At 39.4% G+C, this 18,917-nt stretch overlaps 1 protein-coding gene across 9 annotated transcripts in view; it reads left to right on the top strand.

Moving 5' to 3' along the window:
* Window positions 1-18,917, top strand: part of PHACTR2 (phosphatase and actin regulator 2) — a 170,808-nt gene that overhangs the window by 36,189 nt on the left and 115,702 nt on the right. Inside the window, exon 1 of one of the 9 annotated variants that reach the window (XM_014533900.1) lies at window positions 13,779-13,798. The exons of the other annotated variants lie outside the window; for them this stretch is intronic. The gene's annotated coding sequence lies outside the window, so the exon portion shown is untranslated. Of the gene's footprint in view, window positions 1-13,778; window positions 13,799-18,917 lie in introns of those variants that run through there. 9 annotated transcript variants of the gene reach the window in all.

The following is an 18,917-nucleotide window of genomic DNA, read 5'->3' on the forward strand; positions in this document are numbered from 1 at the left end:
GAGGAACTCAGAGCCGGCCAGGGCAGGTGGGAGGGAAGCTTGGCTTCCTCCATCACCAGGGGCAACCAAGCTTACTGCTCGCTCCAGCTCCGTGGCCACAGCTGGCTGAAAGCAGGTATCTGGGGTTTATTTACCTTCTATAATTGAAACTTTGTTGCTTTGAGTGGAGCTCAGAGCCGGCTGTGACAGGCAGGAAGCTTGGCTTCCTCCATCATTGGGGCAACCAAGCCTCTTGCTTGCTCCAGCTCCGTGGCTGCCAGCCGCCATCTTGGTTGGGTTAATTTGCATATAGTCGCTCTGATTGGCTGGCGGGCGTGGCTTAAGGCATAGTGAAGGTACGGTCAATTTGCATGTTTGTCTTTTATTAGTGTAGATAGATGTGTGTTCTGCAGCCCTTTGACAGGTGTTTAAATGAGCATCTAACATGTCTGAAGGCATAGGTGAAATACAAGAAAGATACAGATTAGACTCAGTTGGGGTCCTCCCAAGAGCCCTAAATCTATAGTTTCATTTCCATTCTTGGAGGGTTTATGTCAATATATAGTTCTTTTTAAATTATAAAACTCTATGCCATTTTAAAACCTCTAAATAGAGCAGACATTATCTAATATTAATATCATAACATAGATCCTTTATTGACTATTTAAAATAACCAAATTACATCGTGGCCAGTTTGCTTTAGTGGTTAAAGCCTTGGCCCGTGAACTGAAGGATCCTGAGTTTGATTCCTGGTCAAGGACATGTACCTGGGTTGCAGGTTCCATCCCTGCCCAGGTTGGGGCATGTGAGGAAGGCAACCAATTGATGTATCTCTCTCACATCAATGTCGCTCTCTCTCTCATACACTCCTCCCTTGTGCCTCCTGCTCCCTTCCACTGTCTCTAAAAATCAGTGGAACAAAATGAATCCTTGGGTGAGGATTAATAATAAAATAACTAAGTTAAGTGGCTTCCAAATAAATTTGCTAGTAGTATAATGAGTGGCAGACCTTTGAGATCTAATTAACTTTATGTGGCAGACACATGCCAACACACATGCATGTATTTTAATATAATACAGTCACTTCTTAGACGTAACCTAATCCTTCCAATACCACTGAAAATGTGTCCCATTTTGCATGATTTATCGTCGAACCCCAGCTCCCTTTCCTGTGTTCATGGAACTAGTAGGAAAGTCAGAATTCCACTTTTCTTGAAATGTCAAGAAGGGCAGATGCACTCCGACCTCAGCTTTAAATTTAACCAAGAATATGGGAGGATTTGAGGCTGCTCCACATACCTCGCAAGGAATTTTCCCCCAAGCACTAATCTCTGAAGAGCCTGAAAAATTTTGCAGGCAAAGCCTTATTGTCTCTTGACATGAAGTTATGCTCAGCATGCTAACTATAAGCCAGAGCTTACTTTCGGAACAGCAAACAACATGTTCCTACTCTTTGTAATGTCTGTGCTAAAATAACAGTCTTGTGATGATGATTATTCTCTATTGTCAACGTTTCTTAAGTGCCTACAGTAGGGGTAGGGCTTGCTTCTTAAGAATTTTAAAATGTGTTTTTAGCAAGGCTTTAAAGATTGAATCTTTATCTTGCTGTCACTAATTACATTTTTCTAAGGAGTTAAAAACACACACACACAAAAGAAAACCCACAGAATTATTTTAGGTCCCCATTAAAATGTAGAATGTTCTGTGGTGGCTGGCTGCTGGTGACACTGATAACCGGAAATACTGCAACTTACTGAACCAGGACTAAGTGATGTGTGTTGTAACGTGCACTTTACACTCATTTCTCTCATGCAGGTGATATTACCTCTATTTTTCAGATGAGAAACTGAGATTCAGAGAGGTTTTAAAACTTGATGAGTTCACGCAGCTAATACATAACAGCAAGATTCAAACCTAGAGCAACCCAACTCCAAACCCTACTATGAACCTTTTTTTCTTTCAAAATTCCTGCAGTCAGTGGGAACAATCTAATATGTGTTCATTCATTCACACCTACATAGTGCTAGGCCCTAGTACCGTCTCTAGGCCTCTGCCTTCCTGCGTGTCCATTTGATTGAAATGAATAAATGCTTAATATTAGTTAAGTGATATGGGAAAAATAAAGGGAAATAGAGAGACAGAGATTCCTGAGAAGGACACTGAATATAGGGGTAGGGATGGTCTCCCTGAGAATTTGTTAGCTGAGGGGAGACCTTGGATGAGACAAGGGAGGAGAAAGCCCTGCAGATATTTGGGGAGAAGAGCTCTCAACCCAGATGGAAGAACAAGTGCAAAAGCCCTGAGGCGGGAATATGCTGTGTTTGAGGACCACAAGGTAGGCCAGTGCGGCTGGAGAAGGGGGGGCGGATAAAGGAGAGCATGAAGGGAAATGAGGACAGAGAGCCAGCCAGGGCAGTTCAGGGAGGCTCTGCAGGCCATGGTAAGGATTTACAATTTTTAATTTAAATGTTTGATGGGAACCTAATGGAAGACTGGGCTTTGGGGAGGGCCTGAGTCTCACTGACCCTGGCCTTAAGGAGAACGGGGGAGAGGGCCTCCGCTGAAATAGGGAGTGCAGTTAGGATGCTGCCTTGCCCCAGGGAGATGTGGTGGCCCAGAGAGCACACAGCAGTGGGGGTGCTGGTGAGCGCTGCATTTGGTGTCTGTTTTGAGAATTCAGGGCTAGGGGAGTTATGACTAACTGGGGACATCGGCAAATCTTACCACAGAACAGTGGAACAATAAGGACAATGTCCGATTAAGAGCTGGGTTGTTAGCTGCAAATTCTTCCAGGCATCTCCCACATATTATCTGGGGAACGCAGGACCGGTGACTGGTAGTATTTTGAGATGGGGGAAGACTACTATAGCCTCGTCTGCACCTCCCTGAGAGCTCAGCTAGCCACCAATTTGCCTTATTAATTAGTAAGTGTTCATCCTAATTCTAGATAGAGTTCTCAAATGAATTAAATCCAAAGGACAACAGGATAATAAATGGATCTGATCATCTATAAATTGGGAATAACTGTAGGGCAGTGGTCGGCAAACTGCGGCTCGCGAGCCACATGCGGCTCTTTGGCCCCTTGAGTGTGGCTCTTCCACAAAATACCGACTTCTGCGCATGGGCCACGAAGTTTCAATCGCACTGTACGCACGCCCACACGTGGTATTTTGTGGAAGAGCCACACTCAAGGGGCCAAAGAGCTGCATGTGGCTCTCGAGCCGCAGTTTGCCGATCACTGCTGTAGCGGGTAGGAAGATGAGGCACAGAAAAGCAAGGCAGGGCTAATTGAGAGGGAGGCTGTGAGGAGCCGGGTAAGTAAGGAAAGACAAGCGACACAGAGTGGTGGGGCAATCCGAAGTCGCTCACCAAGACTGAGCACAATCTAACCTGTGGAAAGGAGTGAAGGGCTGGTGGAGTTTTCCAGTGCTCTGAAGCACTAATCTCCTAAATGTGGCACGCTGGCCAGCAGCAGAGTACACCGTCCAGTTCCTCACTTTTCTGAGGTAGGCAGACTGGGGATCATGCTTCTCCGGCCAGAACAGGTGCGTGTGCATGTGCGTGTAGATGTGTGTGTGCCTGCATGTACGTGGGTGCCTATGTGGCTAAATAAAGCCTACTCGATCTTGCCTCCCCTCATGGCTACTGAGCTGTTGACTTTGGATGGCCCACACTCAACCAACCACCATCCAAAGTCACAGCTTTTCCTTCCTTTTTTCCTTCCTTTTTGTGTGTATGTTTGTAAACAGTAACATTCACACCCAAGGAGAACGAGGGGTAAGGAGAGTGTGAAATGGGCCTGAGTCAGAAAACATTTAAGAAGTGCAAGAAGGAGGTTGTTGCCTTGACTTTCAAATAAATGTTGGTAGACTTTGTTGATTCTCGTGCATACCTAAGGAGGGGTGTGTGTGTGTGTGTGTGTGTGTGTGTGTGTGTGTGTGTGTGTGTGTGTGTGTTTGTGGGGTCAAGAGTTTACTAGTGACCCTCAGAATGTTTGACCAGAAAGGAGTGAAAACCACCACCTGGTAGGCTCATGTACTAGTATTTATTCAGCACAGGTGAGTTTGTTGGACGTTTTGTGTGTGATTAAATGTAAAAATCCCCAATAAAAAAATTTTTTTAAAGTTCTTTCAAGGAAAAGGCACTTTAGCTAACTGTAACAGCTAGCAGCCTTGAGCCAAAGGAGATACTGGAGCACCTGCTTCTTTTCCATACCTGCTGGATTGGTTCAGCCAAAGGGCATTTGAGCCAGCACTTCTCAGATAAAAACCTCTTCACAGTGACCGCAGCTGTGTTTCCCCTGTGGGACGTATGATTTGCCTGTCAGTGTTGTGAGTACACATGTGTGCGTTGCTTTTGTTTCCCCAGCAGAGATTCCCTCTAAGCTGGGTCAGGTTTTAGTTCTTATTACAAAGTTCAGAGTTTCGGGAATCCAAGTGGGTTGCTAATTCCTGCTGATAAAGGTGAGCAGCCCTCACAATGAGTGTATAAACAGAAAGTTTATTGTGAGGTAATCAGAGCTGATGGTGGTTTTACCAGCAACAGTGATATTCACACCCAGTGGCTGAAATAAGGCTGAATGCCTACCTGGAGCTAACCCTGGGCCGTCACACCTGGACTGTTTGTCTACGCTGGTAGACAAAGTGTGTGTGTGTGTGTGTGTGTGTGTGTGTACACACGCACGCTCACGCACACGTGTTTTATAATAGTTTCATGGCACTGTGAAATTCAGTTGCTTTTCAGCAGCCAGTCTAAGTAGGGTAGGTAATTCATGAGCCCTGGGCAGGCACAGCACCCAGCCCCATCTCAGGATGTTATTTCCAGGAAGATTTAGGCCAGAAACTCCTGGCAGACAATAGAAAAGCACCAGGTGTTGCCAGCAACAGTCTCCTTCTTCTCCCTTAAAAGTTGTGATGGGCAAGTTTCCCAAAGCAGGAGAGAAAAATCTATGATTTTATGATTTCATAATCTGATCTATAATTCTCTTAATGATCAGTACTAAAGAAGCATCTAGGTCAGTGATGGCGAACCTTTTGAGCTCGGCGTGTCAGCATTTTGAAAAACCCTAACTTAACTCTGGTACCGTGTCACATATAGAAATTTTTGATATTTGCAACCATAGTAAAACAAAGACTTATATTTTTGATATTTATTTTATATATTTGAATGCCATTTAACAAAGAAAAATCAACCAAAAAAATGAGTTCGCGTGTCACCTCTGACACGTGTGTCATAGGTTCGCCATCACTGATCTAGGTAGATGAATCTGTAATTGAATGACTATTATACCCAATGTTTTGATTAATAAATAGATGTCATAATAGAAGTAGAAATTTCATGATTTCTTTAGCAATAACCGACTAGCAAAGCATTTCAAATGAATGACTCAAATAGAAAGACCATGTCTCAGTTTTGTAATCCACAAAAAGATGAGCACAACAGACATGTTAATTTCAAAACTTAGGTTAAAAAAACTAACTGGCAGGTTCCACATGAACAGAGACTTGATTGGCCAGAGGGAAATGTTCAATGTTTTGAATGTTAAATGATCACAGATTCCATCTGAACCAAGGTTGAAGTGGTTGTTTTTTTTTTATATTGGGGAGGGGGGGCGGAGGGTATTATAATATACATACAGTGAAGTGCACAATTTTAAGAAAACAATTCAGTGAGTTTTGACAATTGCACGCACCCATTCAACCCAGGATATAGAATATTCACATGCCCACAAAATTGATCAAGCCATAGAAAATTCCCTTCCCCACAAAAATTTCCTTCCTGGCCCCTCCCAGTTAGTCCCCACCAAGCGGCAAACTCTGTTCTGACTTCTTTCACCATCCATTAGTGTGCCCAGTCCTAGAACTCTATCGATGGAATCATGCAGGATATACTCTTTTGTGTCTAGTTTCTTTCACTCTGTAAAATGGTCTTGGGGGTCATCCATTTTGTTGAGTTTATCAGTAGTTTCTCACAGGTTGGATTCCCCAGAAAGAGACAAAGAGTAGCGTGCAGGGCATTTATTAAGGAGGCCGCTTGGGACTTATTGCTTTGAAAGAGGCAAAAGAAGCAGGGGTGAGCAGAGGGAAAGTGGAGCTGTGAGGCAGCCCAACACCAGCCTCAGCGGATGCCAGTGGGTGCTCTCGGCCCATTGGTGAATGGGTTGTTCCCTGGTGGAATTTCTCTTGTCAGTGGGAGCGCTGGAGATAGATGGCAAGTTCTGCCCACTCTGTAGTGATCAGGCCTTGAATGTGGGATGCTTCTCCCTGAAAGGGCTGACTGCTAAGGGCGGTCTTTCAGCAGCACCCCCAGGAGAATGGGAATATGTCCTGAAGTTGTGAGAGGGTTTGGGGCAGCACGTCATAGAGTTTCATTGCTGAGTTCCAGTGATGGATATAACACAGTATATTTTATCCACCCTCCTGTTGATGGATATTTGGCTATTATGAATAAAACTGCTATGAACATTCTTGAACTGGTCTTTTTTTATGGATATATGTTTTCATTTCTCTTGGATAAATGCCTAGAAATAGAATTTCTAAATCATTGGATAAGTGTGTTTAACCTAATATAAACTGCCAGACCAAATTCCAGATTTACCATTTTACACCCCTCCAACAATGAATGAAAGTCCCAGTTGCTATATGTTCTCACCAACACTTGGTGTCTAGTCTTTTTAATTATGGGAAAGACTTGAAAAGTTTCCCAACCATGTGGATGGAAATGTCAGAAGAGATTTCTGCTTCGATTGGAGTTTAGACTAGATAGATTCTGAATTTATGATATAAAAAGGCACCATTTCATATGCATTGTTATAGCAAAAATCACATTTAACCCGTTCACTTTAAATCCTTTGTTATTTTGGGAGATGTACTGCCACATCAAAATTTATTTCAAAACAACTTTGAATTCTTGAAGTTCAGGTTAAACTTAAGTGTGAACTTAATCTGAAATTGAACCTCTTTAATGGTAAGATTCTTCTATACTTGAAAATGAATTACAGTAACAGAAAAAGAAAAAAAAAAAAGAAAATGAATTACAGTGCTCAGATTCTTTTTCCTACCAGATTCCTTCAATAAACTATATTTAGATAATATGCTTTAATAGTACCGATCAGTTACTATATGCAAGGCTGTGTGCTAACCATGTCACATGTGTTTCAATCCTTTCAATTAATTTAGGTAGATACTATAATTATCACCCCCATCTTACAAATGAGGAGCTGATAGGGAAAGATGGGGCTGCTTCATTCATTCAACAAGCATTTATTGATTGCCACCAGCATATAAGGGGATAATGTATTGACAAAAAATAGTTTTCTTCATGGAGATAGAATTCTAATAGTAGGAGACAGGAGATAGATAGATAGATAGATAGATAGATAGATAGATAGATAGATAATAAAAACAGTTTCACTCTTGTGCTTTCCATCCTATTTTTAAAATTTTGGTATAGTAACTAGATAGAATGATATATATGTGCATTACACTGTTATTATTATACTCCTAGACATCACACTACACAGTAGGCATCCACGGCTGGCTAAGAGTTGCAGACATGGGTTCAGATCATTGTTGGAGGGTTGAGAATGGATCACAGTCATGGTCGTTGGAGCTTAGGCTCACCCTTTGAGCTCTAACTGACTTAAGTGACTTCCTAAGAATTGCTTCTGTAATTCAGATATGCTGGGTGGGTGTGGACAGTTCAGCTATGGCAGTATAATATTTTTGAGTGAATAATGATATAGATTCACAAAAGCCATGTATTTTGATATACAACCTACATTTCTTCTCAACTATTGTCCATAGTCCATTTTTCAGGCTCTGCCCCTCTTTGAACTCATCAGAGGGGAGAGTGTGGACTTAACCATCTGGCTTTCTCCCAACTGCTAAGGTCTTTTCTTTCCATTCCATGCTACACTTCTCCCTCAATTCAAATTAAACTTCTCGTATATCTGCTTCCTCTCAAACAATCTGTATTCCTACCTGTATTGGTTATCTATTGCAGCATAACTATTACCCAAAACTCAGGAGCTTAAAACAACATATTATCTCTCAGTGTTTGTGTGTCAGGGGCTTAATGGGGTCCTTGCTTAGAGTCTCAGGGTGTCACAAAGCTGCAATTAAGGTGTCAGTCAGGGCTGTGGTCTCATCTGTGGCTTGACTGGGGAAGGACATTCTTCCCAGCTCTGCAGCTGCCGGCAGCATTCCATTCCTTGCAGAAAGTCAGACTGCAGGCCTGTTTCTTGCTGGTCTTGAGCCAGAATACTCTGCTCCTTGTCTCAAAGCGCTCTCCAGCTTACAACATGGCAACTTGTTTCTTTGTAGCCAGGAGGAGGGTCTCCTAGCAAGACAGATGTTCCAATCTTACATAATGTAAGCATGGGCACAGAGTCACATACTTCCTTGCCATAGTGTGTTAAGTAGAAGAAAGTCAAATCCCATCCACCCTCAAGGGAAGGGGCTTACACAATGTGTGAATACCAGGGACCCACCTTGGCATCTGTCCACCACACCCCCAGTGTTCTGAAATAATTCCTGACCTTAGTCAAATGTCTTCTTCTTGCAAAAGCAGAGTAAACTAGAACCCTCCCTCCATTAACCTGTGTGCTATGGTTTGTGTGTTAATGAATATTCCTGTTTAACTTTAGCACTGTTAATATATTTTTTCAACATGCAAGTATCTTTTATTTATTTATTTTATTGTTGACATTATTACAGATGTCCCCACCCCTTCCCTTTTATCTACCTCCACCCAACTTCCTCCATCGCCCCCTCTGACCATCACCACACTGTTGTCTCAAACAATCTATATTCCTACCTGTATTGGTTATCCATTGCAGCATAACTATTACCCAAAACTCAGCAGCTTAAAACAACATATTATCTCCATGGGCTATGCATACATGTTCTTTGGCTAATCTCTTCACCTTCTTTCATCCAACCCCTCTCCCCCCCCCACCACCAATTCTACTCCCCTCTGACCTGGGTATCTTCATCTTCTTTCATCCAACCCCTCTCCCCCCCACCACCAATTCTACTCCCCTCTGACCTGGGTCAGTCTGTTCCATGTATCCATGCCTCTGGTTCCATTTTGTTTGTCACTTTATTTGTTCATTAGATTCTAAATATAAGTGAGATCATATTACATTTGTCTTTGTCTGGCTTATTTCACTTAGCATAATACATAATCTTCGACATCCTATGTTCATAGCAGCATTATTTACCATAGCCAAGATCTGGAAACAGCCCAAGTGCCCATCAGTAGAGGAGTAGATAAAAAAAGGAACTCTTACCTTTTGCGACAGCATGAATGAACCTGGAGATTATTTTGCTAAACACTGTTATATTTTAACCAAATCAGTTTTTAATAAGATGTGGAGAAATTGAACAAAGCTTTAACTGGGGGGATTGAAAATATAAATGTATATAATCAGTAGATGATGGTAATATTCAGATTATATGCTTTCTCCATTACTGAATTTAAAAATGTAAGTACTCATTAGTAAATGGTATTCTGTTGACACTATTGCTTACTGCTAGGCCTAACAGTGAACCCCACTGTACTTTTACTGCATCCTCAATTTCCTTTTCCTATTTCTCCTGGTATCCACAGATCTAAAGAGTGCATTGATACAGATCAGATGAATTCATCATTTATATGTAAAATACTTGCTTAAATGAGCACTTACCCATGTGCTGGCTCTGTGCTGGCTTATACTGGTAAACAAGAATGGCTTCCAATGACACTCAGTCCAGTGCAGGAGATGTGTGAGGAGACAGCCTTGGGATAAATTCCATGGTGGACGTTTCTGTGGAAATATATATATGTAGGTCCTGGGAGATTTGACATCTAAGCCTACATGTCTTTGAAAACATAAAATATAGGAGAATTGGAGGCCAGATACTGAGAATCAATCAACCCAAGTAGACATAGAAAATAAAACCTGAGGAAGGATGAGTCCTCTAGATGTTAATAAAAGAGGGAGACGAACAGAGGTTGGAGAACCAAGGCTTTAGGGTAAATCTAGATAGACGATGGGGGGAAATGCCATGAATTTTTAGTATCTGCTGTGTTGGCCAGCTGGGAACAAAGTTTCACTGTTCAGATAGTAATTTTAATTTTCAGAGTAGGGTATTAGCTATTTCTATATGGACATAAATAATGGAGTACACCTAAATATCCATAGTGCTGTTGCGTGAAATGAAAAACTCCAGGTGAAATAGGGTAACATTTAACTTGAAAACAAAGCAAAAAATATCACCCTAAAATCACAGACTCAAGTGAGAAATGTATATGAAGGTTGACTATTTTATTAATAAATGTAGCTGAATATTATTTTTGGCACTGGTTCACAGAAGCAAATCATTGTTTGTGTTACTGGTTCACAAGACAGTACTGTATATACCACCTATAAAGAAGAAGTAAAATAATCTGAAGAAACGGGGAATTCTTTGGGACTTTATGTGGATTTTGGAATGTTTATAGCACAGAAAAATCCACAGCATTTTCTGCTAAATATATATATATCAGGTGAAGATTGCTTCTTACTATATATTGGACCCCTCTGTAACTTGTAAAAATTTCCTTTGTGCCTTCTCATAATTGAAAGTCCTCTGCTTAGAGAAGTTGGGGAATGAAAACTCGTTAGCAAAAAAGCCTCCTTGCTTGGAGAGTGGTGTGTGGATTTAACGTGGCAGTATTCCAAGCCTGTTTTGTATGTGTACTTCTTATTGTGTGATTTCTCCTGAATAAATCTCGTTTTGATGAAAGATTAAGTCTGAACACCTGCAAGTTGCCTCACCCTCCTTCTGGGCTCCCACCTTTTTCACCTATTTGGAGAATGTGTCAACTTTCCTTAATTGAGAAGTGATTTGTAGTTACTGAAATCCATTTTATATTATAAGGTCTCTTCAATCTGTACAACTTTCTCTAGAGGGTTGTTTTACTTGGAGACATGTCTTAAATTCAGATTTAAGTTCTAATAAAATAAATATGTTTTTAGGGACAAACCTTATAGCTGCTTTTTCCCCCTGTGTTAAATACCAGAAGCATAAAAATAAAGAACAGTTGAAGTTAAGACTGTTAAATATGAGAAACTACTGATTTTTTTTGTGATTCCCTTAAGATACCATTTGAAGTTTTAAAGACACCATTGTGCTATGAATTAAAAAATATTTTTATAGAGAGGTATTTATTCTAAAGGAAACAAAAATAAATAGTGGATATGAGTTTTTCATCTGTTTTTAGTTATAGAATGCTGAGCTATTTAATAATGGAAGTGGTTTAAATAACACTAAAATGCATTTGTATTTTTCCCTGAAGGCAAAATAGTAAGCTTTAAATTTGCCTTCCTACTAGTGATGTTTCAGTTCTTATAACTACCAGGTAGTTCTGTTCTTCATCTTGAATTGTCTTCAACTACATTCCAATAACTTTTTCCATTAAAAAATGCAGTGTAGATATTTTTGCTATTTGTTTAATTCTATATCTCAAGTATATAGAACAGAGCCTTTTGCAAAGGATATGCATAATAAATATTTGTTAGTTGAATGATGAACCAATAAATGAATTCTTATTTATATAGAACTATCATGCATATATAATAAAGACCCTATGTATTTTCATAGAATATGAATACAATGAAATACAGTTGTAACCCAAATGCCCATAAACTGGTAAATGGATAAATAAACTTTGGGATAGCCATATAATGGAACACTACTCAGAACAAAAAGGAACAAAATACTGATACGTACAAATATATTAAGTGAAAGCAGCAGGTATAAAAAAACTGCATATGTGTTATTCCACTTATATGAAATTTTAGGAAAGTCAAAACTATAGGGATGGAAAGCAGGTCAGTAGTTGCCCAATGCCAGGGGTGGAACAGGGATTAACCATGATGGAACTCTTTAAGGTTCTCAAAGTTTTCTAAAACTTCATTGTGGTCGTGGTTGTACTACATATTTACCAATATTTATTGAACTGTTTCCTTGAAATGGGTAGATGTTAGGGTTTTGAAATTATTCCTCAAAAAGCTATAAGCAATAAATAAATACAGTTAATACTAACAGCATACTATCAGAATTTAATCTTTCTTTGATTTAAGAAGTGCTTCATGATTTTGAGGTAACTTCAGAAAGAATTGCTGACTCTGTATTGGAAAGATTTGGATTTAGCAGTTAATAAAATTCAGAGCCTTCCCTCTAGAAGCCCATGGTTCATCCTTAACTCTTGGTAGAACACAGCTCTACCAGTACTCACTATTGTAATCATTTACCTGTAAGTCCCAACACCCACCCTCCTCATGTATAGTAGTCTCCCTTATCCGTGGTTTCTCTTTCCGCAATTTCAGTTACCCACGGTCAACTGTGGTCTAAAAATATTAAATGGAAAGTTCCAAAAATAAACAATTCATAAATTTTGCATTACTGCCATTCTGATAGCGTGATGAAGTCTCGTGTTGTCTCACTCCGTCCTGCCCAGGACATGAGTCATCCTTTGTCCAGTGTATCCAGGCTGTATGCACGCCCTGCCTGTTAATCACGGAGTAGGCCTCTTGGTTATCAGATTGACTGGGGCAGAATCCCAGTGCTTGTGTTCGAGTAACCTTTATTTTATTTAATAATGGTCCCAAAGCCATCCGCATAACTTCTATTATAGTACATTGTTATAATTCTTCTATTTGATTATTAGTTCTTATTGCTAATCTCTTACTGTGCCTTATTTATAACTTAAACTTTATTATAAGTATGTCTATATAGGAAAAAGCCTAGTATATATAGGGTCCTCTTCAGTCTGAGGAATCCACTTAGGGATCTTGGATCATATCCTCCGTGCACAAGGGGGGACTACTGTGCAGGGTGGGGCAAAAGGAGGTTTACAGTTGTGAGTACGTGAAACACAGAGTTTATACTTGTATTATTAATTATTGCATTATTTCCCATTACAAATAACTGTAAACCTACTTTTGCCCTGACCTGTATATACTATGAATCCCACCAGAGCGAGGGGGTCTGTACCTCACTTATCTTCATGGCCATGCACTAGAGGTGCTGGTCCTCATGGGAGGCCCTCTTTGAATTATGTTGAATGTCTCGGTGATTATTAATAAAATGGCATGTAAAAGGAAATCTGTGGGACTTGATATTATCTTGCAATGGAGTTCACCTACTATTACCAAAATCATTCATATATTCCTAAGGGACTTTTTTCCAATTCATACCTCGAATTGCTATAATTAAAGAGATAACCCAAATCCTTATTCTTTTATTTACCACTTATATATTAAATGCCCTCTGTGTGCTCAACGTTTTGTTATATTTTAGGGAGGGATACGATGGTTAAAGAAACAGGGATTTGGACCTTATTTAATGCAATTATTTTCTGTAAATTAGGCAGTAATTATTCAAGATGTCTTTAAGGACTGTTCTTTATAGATTTTTGGTCAGTAAAGATTATTAATCTTATAACAGTTGTCAGAGTTTTATGTACAGTGGGTGAGTAATTTGTTTTTCTTATGAAATGATGCGCAGCGCATTGCACACTTTTTCTCCTGGGGTGCGGGGTGGGGGGGCAGTTTTTGCAAAAGGAAATTCCAGCACCACCCCCTGAGGTCTTTATTTGCCAGAGTAAATCTTCCAACTGTCCAGCTCAATCAGTAAATACGCACACGTGAGGCACAGCACGCCCTCTACACAAAGGCAGGGCCAAGGTATTTTGTTAATCCTTTTAGCCTGAGCAAGCAGCAGAAGGAAAACTCAGGAAATAAATCACATAAAAATATGAGAACAATAGGAAAGAAAAGCCTGTCCTACAGGTTTGTTTCCTGTGCTAATATTTGTGGAATGTGGTTTTCTGTCCTGCTGATGCTTAATATAACTAAAGTGTCCAAAGTTGTAATTTTTTTCTTAACCAAAGTTCTCCTTGATCTGTTTATATTTTCATGTTAAAACTAAAATCTCTCAGAATTGTCCAAATAAAAGGCATAGGAAACATCCGGTTGCAATTGCTACAGAGTAGTTTTTTAAAGTAAACACTAGCTACATATATAGAATTCCAGGTGAAATGATAAGATATAGTAAAACTGTTTTTCAGTAGTTATTCTTTTTGTAAGTAAACTACTGCCTTTCACAAAATGTACCCAAGTTTTAGGGTAGTACAAAGTTTTTAAAAACCAGTAGATAATCTAATTAAAAATAAAACGAACTTAACGTTTAAAATGTTTTGCACATCAGTTTTTAGTTTCTGAGTTATGTATTCTTTTACCTGATTGTTAGAACCTATTGTATTAAAATAGCCTTCTAAGTTTAAAAATTGCCCTCTAGCACCTCCATCAGAGGAAGGGAGAAAAGGCGGTTTCCTGCTTTTTAATAAATCTGACAACGGTAAGTAGAAAGAACATAATTAGCTAAAAATGCTGCTTTAGATGACCTATGAATTTGTGTTGTTTCATCTGAGCATTGTACCTGGAATGTAAACCTGTATTTCTAAAAACCCTCTGTGGACAGTTACTAAGTCATAATTATTCAATTTCATTTCCTTCCCACTAAGAAAGGGTTTTCTGAGACAGCAATTTCCATGACTCAAGGAAATGTCAGTAATTTGCTGGATCTCCATGGCTAAGTTCAGGAACAAGGGTGGCAAGTACAGGGACCTTCACCTCCTTGTACCTGGCCACCACCTCCTTGCTTCCAGGGCCACCACTGCTGTGATCAACCATCACACCCTGGACTCTTCCTAGCCCTTCTCTTCCTAACTGCTGGTGTCTTGAAATGGGCCCAGCACCTGGCAGCAGCTGGGCAAAGCGAACACCCAGGCTCCTGTTCATGGCATTTGTGCTCTTAGGGAGGAAGCTGTCACTCTCTCCCACTCCAAGCTTAGATTTGGCCGCCTAAAGCGGCTGGCAGTGTCCTGAGTGACAGGATTTAGTCGTGGTGGCAGTAGCAATTGTTAGCCACCAAATTATAGGTCTGCAACTGGGACTTTGACCTAGTAGGAAAGAAGTTTAGGTTTATGTCTTCTTTTAACTTTTATCCAATAGGTGTAGTGATTTCCATTCATTAGGAGTGCCGTGTGACATTGGGCACCCCAGACGGGTGAGCTTAGTAACTCCTACGTCGGACTAGCTAGTGAAACCTGTGTTGTAGGGTAGAATACTTGAAAATCTCAGTAAGTGCACCGCTTCGTCACAAGGCAAAAACAGTTTCAGGAAGGGGAAATTCCATCTAATCCACTCTTCATTTCTTTCCAGAATTATATGAATAAATCATCGAAGTTGTTTCAAGGGTTGAAAAATATTTAGACTGGACAGTGGAAAAATTAGTAGATGCCATCCCTCTATTTTTAGGAAGGCTTAACATAAATGATTCCTCACACTCTGTCCTCATATGGTTTGGTGGCAGCGTATTATAAGAGATGAAAGTAGTAGTATGCTGAAGTCAGCTTATACAGGGCAGTTGTTATATGTCCAGGAATTTTGCAAACCAGTTGACATAAATTTTGCAAGTTGGTTGACCACTTGTTGAATTGGCCATTGTAGAAGTATTTGCATCTTGGAAACTGGCAAACACTACACATTGCAAATCAATCTTGTCTCCTACCCCCAGACAAAACTGATTAAACATTTACCAGGATAGCACTAGATAAGAGATTGACTTAGAAATATAGACCGAAGAGCAGGATCAATGGGATAAATGCTGAAGAATTACCTTCCTCAGAGTTAGATGTCAGCACTGATCTTGCTTAGCATTTTTTAAAAAAATAAATCCCCTGGAAAGAGGTAATAGAGAACTATCCATATTTTTCAGATGACATTAAACATTCCCATAGTTTAAACTATAGGCCCATAGCATTAACACCCAGAACTCTTAGAAAACTGTGAGTTGGCTGAATAATAGCAGAATATGGGAAGAGTAAGGCAAATTTAGGAGAAATTGCCTTTAAATATCCTTGTTAAATGATAACTTCTAACCTTTGTGTTATAACCTAGAAATGAAATGTAGGGATTTCTGTCGACGTTTTCTGTGGTCAGTAGAATAATTTGTTAGCTGTGATAAAAAAAAAAAAAAAGGCTGCTTCAACGCCAAGCCCCATCAGAAGCTCTGGAAATCAAATAGAATAGCTGGCCCACCCCTCTAAAGCAACCCTAGTGCACACTTCCTGCAGCTTTGGTTGACATGCTTCACGAATAATGTAATGGAACTGGACAAGTTTCAGAGAAAAGCTTGTAACCTGATCGGGGGATTATAAGAATCCCAGATGAGGCTAAGATTATATTAACTAGCAAATCATGAAAGGTTTTGAATAAAGTAAATATAGATGGATTTAGGGAATCCTGAAAGACTAGAACTATGGAGTACCACTTTGATGTTTGGCATAAGAATCTGTAGAAGAAAATAAAAGGGACACATTATTGTTTTTCAAGGAAAAGAAGTACCTACAGTAAAAATGTTGTACCTCAAAGTTTAACTTCTGTCAATTTTTAAAAATCATTACATGAGGGTATTTTAATGTGTGACATCTAATGTGTATTTCCTCTAATCAATGACCTCCGTTATTAATTAAGCTCTATCAATGGAAGAAAGACTGAGAGGTTCCCTCCTCTCAATTTAGGCTGAGCGAACACTTAACCTGGGCTTTTTGTTGTTGTTGTGTTAAGGCAACTTAAAGCAAAGAAATGGAAAAATCACTAGAATTGTTTACTTTTATTGCTAAACCCTCCCAGCTGGGGTGTGTTCCCAAACACAACAGTTTTTCACTTTTAAGGAAATTTAGTTAGGATTAATTTCAATATCCTAATTAGAACTCACATCTTATTTAATCCTTAATTTCTTTTGAAAAAAAAATCAGGGTTTCTTAAGAGTGAATTTGACGGGGGGGTGGGGTGGTGGTGATGGTGGTAAGAGATCAACCAAAGGACTTGTATGCATGCATATAAGCATAACCAATGGACACAAACAGTAGGGGGGCGGGTGAGGGCATGTGCTGGGGGGTGGGAGCAGCCAGGGAGAGGTCAATGGGGGAAAAAGGAAACTCATGCAATACTTTAAAGTTTCCAGGGGTCCTCAAACTTTTTAAACAGGGGGCCAGTTCACTGTCCCTCAGACTGTTGGAGGGCCGGATTATAGTTTAAAAAAAAAAACTATGAACAATTCTTATGCACACTGCACATACCTTATTTTGAAGTAAAAAAACAAAACGGGAACAAATACAATATTTGTATTTGCATGTAGTTTGAGGACCCCTGCTTTAAACAATACAGAATTTAAATTAAAATAAAAAAAGAGTGAATTTGGCAAAGGGAAGTAGATAATTGATTCTAGGGGGAAAAAAATCCCATGATGGAGGGTAGGCTATTTGGGTGTTTAAAATTAGGGCAACTACAATGAAACAAACAAGCAAATATATTTCAAAAAATAAAAATAAAACAACACAAACTTTAGGGAAAAAAGACTTTCATGTTTTAAGTATTAAATAGATTATTTTATTTAATATATACACTTTTTAAGAGTTTTAAGTTGAATCTTTAGGAAAACCTAGAAAGTTAAAGCTGTGGCAAGTGACCTAAATATATTGCACTTTTTTTTTTTACTGCTTAATGAAATATGTCTCTGTCAAAAGTGCACAAATCATAGTACACAGCTCAATGGGTTTTCCTAAAGTGAACACATTTATGCAACCACCATCCAGTCTAATGCCATATACCTACATAGAAGTATACATTGTACACATATTTATGGTTCATAAACTAATTAGGAGGGAAAATTCAAAATGATAAATCTAATCTTTTGCATTTAACCAGATATTTAATCATTCTTAATTTTATGCATTTATAAGGATCCCAGTTCCCACCATATATGTTTTCCTTTAGTTAGAATAATTTTTTTTTATCATTTTCTGTAATGAACATCTGTGTTGGTGCTGAAATTTATCAGTTACCTTTTATATGAAAATATTATTGTTTTGCTGTTTTTTTAAATTGTATTTTTCAAGTTATGGATTCCTTAGGTTTAGAGGATTTTTAAAGCACCTAGCACTGTCCTGGGTTTCAGTGGATTATGGTGATACATCAGCTATTACTCAGCGTGCTCTACCTCACTAGGTAATACAGGGTGGGGCAAAAGTAGGTTTACCGTTGTTCGTACAGAAAATAATACAACAATTAATAAATATAATACAGGAATAAGCTCTCTTTCTGTACTCACGACTCTAAACCTTCTTTTACCCACCCTGTATATATGGCCTAGATAACTGATTATACGAATCATCAATTGTAAATACCAAGAGTAGTTATATTCGTATTTTGAAGAAGACTGAGATTTAATAGAATATTATAGTAGAATTTAATTCAACCTTTAGGCAGCGTGAGCTTCTAAAGTAAGTTACTGTTGTTTTCACCTTTTGTATATTTTAAACACCTTACCACATGGCCTGGGAGTCCTCACAGCAGAGGCGAGCATCCTCGGCTTTAGGTGGTAGAGAGCAAGCAAAGTGTGTATTTAAGTGATTTCACACATGGATCTGTCATTCAGATTTATTGTCCAACCCGCCTGGGGCCACTAATGTGTGTGTGTTTTAATTCTATTTGTTAAAAGGAAGATAAATTTTAAAACAAGAAAAAAAATGCACGCAACACAGACATCTAACGGTGCTGCAGGATTGCGAACACAATGTGAGGAAGGAACTAACTTAAAAGAAACACATTTTCTTAAATTAAGTACCGTGACTAAATACTGTAATTCCTTTTCTTCCAGTCCTTAAGGATCCTTTGACATTGAACCTTTCATTTAAAAGGGAGTCGCCTGAACTCTCTACTACTATGGGGGGGAGGGGGATGTGCTGGTATCACAGACCCGGTGGGCGCGGCTGGACAGCCCGGGCCTCTCCCCTCCCCACTCCTTCGCCCCCCACTTCCCCCTCCCCTCCTCCCTCTCCCC

The sequence above is a fragment of the Myotis brandtii genome, unplaced genomic scaffold (assembly GCF_000412655.1).
Source record: "Myotis brandtii unplaced genomic scaffold, ASM41265v1 scaffold123, whole genome shotgun sequence".
NCBI classification, from domain to species: domain Eukaryota; kingdom Metazoa; phylum Chordata; class Mammalia; order Chiroptera; family Vespertilionidae; genus Myotis; species Myotis brandtii.